This window comes from Electrona antarctica (assembly GCF_951216825.1).
Source record: "Electrona antarctica genome assembly, chromosome: 22".
Classification (NCBI taxonomy): Eukaryota; Metazoa; Chordata; class Actinopteri; order Myctophiformes; family Myctophidae; genus Electrona; species Electrona antarctica.
The window spans coordinates 3,643,327-3,650,995 of NC_136805.1; the positions used below are offsets into that span (position 1 = coordinate 3,643,327).

The 7,669-nt window shown below is 45.4% G+C and overlaps 1 protein-coding gene across 1 annotated transcript in view; it reads right to left on the minus strand.

Annotated features, from left to right (window-relative positions):
* vps35l (VPS35 endosomal protein sorting factor like) overlaps positions 1–7,669 on the minus strand; it is a gene marked incomplete at its 3' end in the record, with an annotated part of 249,115 nt that overhangs the window by 213,093 nt on the left and 28,353 nt on the right. The window lies entirely within an intron of this gene.

Below are 7,669 nucleotides of genomic sequence, written 5' to 3' on the forward strand. Positions count from 1 at the left end.
CGATTAGATATATTGACAAAATAAGAGTTATGTCTTCTGTCTCTTTGCAGTTTTGTGGTCCATGTGGACATGTTTTCATTTCCCAAAAATGTCCACGCAGTTCAACCATCATCTGCACGACAGATGTTGTGCAGATGTGGAGCGTGACTGACACACACACACACACACACACAAACCGCGGGTTACCAGCAGAGGTCTGCAAATATTGATTATTTTCTTAGAAATTAGTCTAATTAGTATCCTGATACCATTTTTTTCAGACGAGTACAAGTACTTAATTTTTTTGTACTCGCCGATACAGAGTACGATTTATTTTTTGTTAAATAACCACTTATTTTACCCCCTTTTTCTCTAATTTAATGCCAATGTCATGCCTTGTAAATGTAATGATAATGTAATGTTCAATTACCACAATATTAACCCATTTTGGGCGGGAACCCCTTTTGGTGTTTTAAACATTGTTATGCTTTAGCTGTTGAAAAATAGCAGATCTACAAGCTCATAGCGCGCCACTCGGTGGCGCGCTATGAGCTTGTAGGTCTGCTATTTTTGATAAATCGTGAAAATGTGCGTGCAAATCTTTGAATATATATACTTTCACGAACATTTTTAACTCAAATCTTTGCTTCTGTCGGGGTTCCTGGAACAACATATTTTCAGATGGGGTCGGTGGCCAAATACATATAATTCTAGGGGTCCTTGACATGAAATATTGAGCACCACTGATACAGCAACATAAATATTTCAGAAAACTGTCCGAATTTAGAAGAATTCTTTTTTAATTTCGACGTCAGGTCAAAATGGGTTAATAATGGTTCTGAAACGAATTTGAAAAAACATCTAATTCCAGAATGTCCTTGCTCCCGTTGCATTGATCGTTCAGCCTATAGTGTCAATTGAATGTTTTGGCCCTCGGGTCAGAGTATCGGGACTGGTTCAGAGTACTTGAGGGTGGTATCGGCCCGAGTTCCCCATACCAGTATCGGAAAACCACTCAACTAATTAGTGATTACTTTTTCATTGATCAAATATTAGATATACGTTTTTTTTGTATATATATTTTTTATCAACAAATCAATTAGTCATCCAGTGCCACCTGGTGGACACCAGTTTTGGCCCTCGTTGCCACCGAAGCCCATTATAAATAAAAGAAAGAAAAATAAATTCTATTGTGCATGTAATGTGCATGTCATCACCTGACATGCAGATTAGAGCAATTTTCTAAATATGGATATGTTCCAAAAAGGCGTCCAAAGGCGTCCTGTGGCACTGAGACAGTTAACGCCAATGTAGCCTATTGTCCTTGAAATGAAAAGGTTTGAGAATCACTGCCCTGATTTCCTCACAAGTCTAAGACTTGTGATGTCTCTAAGACAGCCCATGTCCAGCCCAAGTCCAGCCCAAGTCCAGCCCAAGCCCAGCCCAAGTCCCATGTCTCTAAGACAGCCCATGTCCAGCCCAAGTCCAGCCCAAGCCCAGCCCAAGTCCCATGTCTCTAAGACAGCCCATGTCCAGCCCAAGTCCAGCCCAAGCCCAGCCCAAGTCCCATGTCTCTAAGACAGCCCATGTCTCTTTCTTGTATAGTTCTAGAACGAACAAGACATGCATCCTGTATGTATGGAGGGCTGGTGTTTGCATGGCAATACACACAAACAACCATATATGTAAGCCTGGGCTGTACGGCTCCTCTGGAGGGAAATTAGGGAAACCTTCAAAACAAACAATGGAAACACAGAGCATGTAAATGCTCGTCTGTCTGTCTGTCTGTCTGTCTGTCTGTCTGTCTGTCTGTCTGTCCGCTCTCCTTCTCCCTGGGATCAAACGTGTGACCCGTTTGGCTATGAGATGTTGATTGTGCCGCTGGAGTGCTACAATTAAGACAAGCTATTCTCAGTCTCTCAGTCTCTCTCTCTCTATTCTCACAGTCTCTCTCTCTCCCTCTCTATTCTCACAGTCTCTCTCTCTCCCTCTCTATTCTCACAGTCTCTCTCTCTCCCTCTCTATTCTCAGTCTCTCTCTCTCCCTCTCTATTCTCACAGTCTCTCTCTCTATTCTCACAGTCTCTCTCTCTCCCTCTCTATTCTCACAGTCTCTCTCCCTCTCTATTCTCACAGTCTCTCTCTCTCCCTCTCTATTCTCACAGTCTCTCTCCCTCTCTATTCTCACAGTCTCTCTCCCTCTCTATTCTCACAGTCTCTCTCCCTCTATTCTCATAGTCTCTCTCTCTCTCCCTCTCTATTCTCACAGTCTCTCTCCCTCTATTCTCATAGTCTCTCTCTCTCTCCCTCTCTATTCTCACAGTCTCTCTCTCCCTCTCTATTCTCACAGTCTCTCTCTCTCCCTCTCTATTCTCACAGTCTCTCCCTCTCCCTCTCTATTCTCAGTCTCTCTCTCCCTCTCTATTCTCAGTCTCTCTCTCTCTCCCTCTCTATTCTCACAGTCTCTCTCTCTCCCTCTCTATTCTCACAGTCTCTCTCTCTCCCTCTCTATTCTCACAGTCTCTCTCCCTCTATTCTCATAGTCTCTCTCTCTCTCTCCCTCTCTATTCTCACAGTCTCTCTCTCTCCCTCTCTATTCTCACAGTCTCTCTCTCTCCCTCTCTATTCTCACAGTCTCTCTCTCTCCCTCTCTATTCTCACAGTCTCTCTCTCTCCCTCTCTATTCTCACAGTCTCTCTCTCTCTATTCTCACAGTCTCTCCCTCTCTATTCTCACAGTCTCTCTCTCTCCCTCTCTATTCTCACAGTCTCTCTCTCCCTCTCTATTCTCACAGTCTCTTTCTCCCTCTCTATTCTCACAGTCTCTCTCTCTCTCTCTCTCTATTCTCACAGTCTCTCTCTCTCTCTCTCTCTATTCTCACAGTCTCTCTCTCCCTCTCTATTCTCACAGTCTCTCCCTCTCCCTCTCTATTCTCAGTCTCTCTCTCCCTCTCTATTCTCAGTCTCTCTCTCTCTCCCTCTCTATTCTCACAGTCTCTCTCTCTCCCTCTCTATTCTCACAGTCTCTCTCTCTCCCTCTCTATTCTCACAGTCTCTCTCCCTCTATTCTCATAGTCTCTCTCTCTCTCTCCCTCTCTATTCTCACAGTCTCTCTCTCTCCCTCTCTATTCTCACAGTCTCTCTCTCTCCCTCTCTATTCTCACAGTCTCTCTCTCTCCCTCTCTATTCTCACAGTCTCTCTCTCTCCCTCTCTATTCTCACAGTCTCTCTCTCTCTATTCTCACAGTCTCTCCCTCTCTATTCTCACAGTCTCTCTCTCTCCCTCTCTATTCTCACAGTCTCTCTCTCCCTCTCTATTCTCACAGTCTCTTTCTCCCTCTCTATTCTCACAGTCTCTCTCTCTCTCTCTCTATTCTCACAGTCTCTCTCTCTCTCTCTCTCTATTCTCACAGTCTCTCTCTCCCTCTCTATTCTCACAGTCTCTCTCTCTCCCTCTCTATTCTCACAGTCTCTTTCTCCCTCTCTATTCTCACAGTCTCTTTCTCCCTCTCTATTCTCACAGTCTCTCTCTCTCCCTCTCTATTCTCACAGTCTCTTTCTCCCTCTCTATTCTCACAGTCTCTCTCTCTCTCTCTCTCTCTCTATTCTCACAGTCTCTCTCTCTCTCTCTCTCTATTCTCACAGTCTCTCTCTCCCTCTCTATTCTCACAGTCTCTCTCTCTCCCTCTCTATTCTCACAGTCTCTCTCTCTCCCTCTCTATTCTCACAGTCTCTCTCTCTCCCTCTCTATTCTCACAGTCTCTCTCTCTCCCTCTCTATTCTCACAGTCTCTCTCTCTCCCTCTCTATTCTCACAGTCTCTCTATTCTCACAGTCTCTCTCTCTCTCCCTCTCTATTCTCACAGTCTCTCTCTCTCCCCCTCTCTATTCTCACAGTCTCTCTCTCTCTCCCCCTCTCTATTCTCACAGTCTCTCTCTCTCCCTCTCTATTCTCACAGTCTCTCTCTCTCCCTCTCTATTCTCAGTCTCTCTCTCTCCCTCTCTATTCTCACAGTCTCTCTCTCTCCCTCTCTATTCTCACAGTCTCTCTCTCTCCCCCTCTCTATTCTCACAGTCTCTCTCTCTCTCCCCCTCTCTATTCTCACAGTCTCTCTCTCTCCCTCTCTATTCTCACAGTCTCTCTCTCTCCCTCTCTATTCTCAGTCTCTCTCTCTCCCTCTCTATTCTCACAGTCTCTCTCTCTCCCTCTCTATTCTCACAGTCTCTCTCTCTCTATTCTCACAGTCTCTCCCTCTCTATTCTCACAGTCTCTCTCTCTCCCTCTCTATTCTCACAGTCTCTCTCTCCCTCTCTATTCTCACAGTCTCTTTCTCCCTCTCTATTCTCACAGTCTCTCTCTCTCTCTCTCTATTCTCACAGTCTCTCTCTCTCTCTCTCTCTATTCTCACAGTCTCTCTCTCCCTCTCTATTCTCACAGTCTCTCCCTCTCCCTCTCTATTCTCAGTCTCTCTCTCCCTCTCTATTCTCAGTCTCTCTCTCTCTCCCTCTCTATTCTCACAGTCTCTCTCTCTCCCTCTCTATTCTCACAGTCTCTCTCTCTCCCTCTCTATTCTCACAGTCTCTCTCCCTCTATTCTCATAGTCTCTCTCTCTCTCTCCCTCTCTATTCTCACAGTCTCTCTCTCTCCCTCTCTATTCTCACAGTCTCTCTCTCTCCCTCTCTATTCTCACAGTCTCTCTCTCTCCCTCTCTATTCTCACAGTCTCTCTCTCTCCCTCTCTATTCTCACAGTCTCTCTCTCTCTATTCTCACAGTCTCTCCCTCTCTATTCTCACAGTCTCTCTCTCTCCCTCTCTATTCTCACAGTCTCTCTCTCCCTCTCTATTCTCACAGTCTCTTTCTCCCTCTCTATTCTCACAGTCTCTCTCTCTCTCTCTCTATTCTCACAGTCTCTCTCTCTCTCTCTCTCTATTCTCACAGTCTCTCTCTCCCTCTCTATTCTCACAGTCTCTCTCTCTCCCTCTCTATTCTCACAGTCTCTTTCTCCCTCTCTATTCTCACAGTCTCTTTCTCCCTCTCTATTCTCACAGTCTCCCTCTCTCCCTCTCTATTCTCACAGTCTCTTTCTCCCTCTCTATTCTCACAGTCTCTCTCTCTCTCTCTCTATTCTCACAGTCTCTCTCTCTCTCTCTCTATTCTCACAGTCTCTCTCTCTCTCTCTCTCTATTCTCACAGTCTCTCTCTCCCTCTCTATTCTCACAGTCTCTCTCTCTCCCTCTCTATTCTCACAGTCTCTCTCTCTCCCTCTCTATTCTCACAGTCTCTCTCTCTCCCTCTCTATTCTCACAGTCTCTCTCTCTCCCTCTCTATTCTCACAGTCTCTCTCTCTCCCTCTCTATTCTCACAGTCTCTCTATTCTCACAGTCTCTCTCTCTCTCCCTCTCTATTCTCACAGTCTCTCTCTCTCCCCCTCTCTATTCTCACAGTCTCTCTCTCTCTCCCCCTCTCTATTCTCACAGTCTCTCTCTCTCCCTCTCTATTCTCACAGTCTCTCTCTCTCCCTCTCTATTCTCAGTCTCTCTCTCTCCCTCTCTATTCTCACAGTCTCTCTCTCTCCCTCTCTATTCTCACAGTCCCTCTCTATTCTCACAGTCTCTCTCTCTCTTTCTCCTGCTCTCAGCAATCTTCATCTGGATTTATGAGGTCACAGAGTTTGCAATATGCATGAAGCGAGCACGCGTGTAGCCTCATCATATCCCACTATGAAACCTTAGCCTCATTTCCACGCATTCAATATTCACAAAGGTCATGTGAGCCATGTTGTTTAGGTTTGTGCGTACGCGTGTGTGTGTGTGTGTGTACGTGTGTGTGTGTGTGTGTGTGTGTGTGTGTACGTGTGTACGTGTGTACGTGTGTGTGTGTGTGTGTGTGTGTGTGTGTGTGTACGTGTGTGTGTGTGTGTGTGTGTGTGTGTGTGTGTGTGTGTGTGTGTGTGTGTGTACGTGTGTGTGTGTGTGTGTACGTGTGTGTACGTGTGTGTACGTGTGTGTGTACGTGTACGTGTGTGTGTGTGTGTGTGTGTGTGTGTGTGTGTGTGTGTGTGTGTGTGTGTGTGTGTGTGTGTGTGTGTGTGTGTGTGTGTGTGTGTGTGTGTGTGTGTGTGTGTGTGTGGCGGCTGAGGGCACATGAGGTGGACTTAAATGTACACCCACAGCATCTGGGCAGGAAACTAAACCTTTGTAGATGTCTAGAATAGAAGCGGACCTGTAAAGAATGGCTGGTTGACGGCCAACAGGATGGACCCACTTAACAGAGGCTGATTGGAGTGGCCAAACCAAACGGCTACCACTGGCAAAAAACCTAGTAGCCTTTTGACAGTCGCCTGGTGGTCCAAGTTCCAACGCAACTGTGCAACGCGGGCCGTTGGTGGTGATGTCCGGTAGCCAACATAAAGCCCTGAATGAGTGGGACCGCAACATCCTGGTGTTAACCCCTTTTGGACTGAGGTCGATTAAAAAAAAGGCTTCTAAATCCTAACATTTTTCTGAAAAACCTGTGTTTCTATGTCAGTGGTGCTCAACCTTTTTCATGTCAAGGACCCCCAGCATTATCTCTATTGGGCCACGGACCCCCATCTCAAAATATGTAGTTCCAGGGACCCCCCAGAAGCAAATATGTTCGCTCTGAAATATATATTCAATGATTTGCGCCACATTAACGATTTTTCAAAAATAGCAGACCTACAAGTGCGCGCCACCGAGTGGTGCGCTACGAGCTTGCAGATCTGCTATTTTTCAATAGCTAAATTATAACATAATGTTTAAAACACCAAAAAGGGTTCCCACCCAAAATGGTGTTAAACTAAACATGAACAACAGCGTGACATGCTTGGGAGTTAAGATTTAACGGCGTTTAGCCCAGTGTGTGTTTAGTACCGAGGCCACACTGTACTAAACACTGTAACTGTTTAGTCCAGTGTGTGTTTAGTACTGAGGCCACACTGTACTAAACACTGTAACTGTTTAGTCCAGTGTGTGTTTAGTACTGAGGCCACACTGTACTAAACACTAACTGTTTAGTCCAGTGTGTGTTTAGTACTGAGGCCACACTGTACTAAACACTAACTGTTTAGTCCAGTGTGTGTTTAGTACTGAGGCCACACTGTACTAAACACTGTAACTGTTTAGTCCAGTGTGTGTTTAGTACTGAGGGCACACTGTACTAAACACTAACTGTTTAGTCCAGTGTGTGTTTAGTACTGAGGCCACACTGTACTAAACACTGTAACTGTTTAGTCCAGTGTGTGTTTAGTACTGAGGCCACACTGTACTAAACACTGTAACTGTTTAGTCCAGTGTGTGTTTTAGTACTGAGGCCACACTGTACTAAACACTAACTGTTTAGTCCAGTGTGTGTTTAGTACTGAGGCCACACTGTACTAAACACTAACTGTTTAGTCCAGTGTGTGTTTAGTACTGAGGCCACACTGTACTAAACACTGTAACTGTTTAGTCCAGTGTGTGTTTAGTACTGAGGCCACACTGTACTAAACACTAACTGTTTAGTCCAGTGTGTGTTTAGTACTGAGGCCACACTGTACTAAACACTGTAACTGTTTAGTCCAGTGTGTGTTTAGTACTGAGGCCACACTGTACTAAACACTAACTGTTTAGTCCAGTGTGTGTTTAGTACTGAGGCCACACTGTACTAAACACTGTAACTGTAAGCTTGCT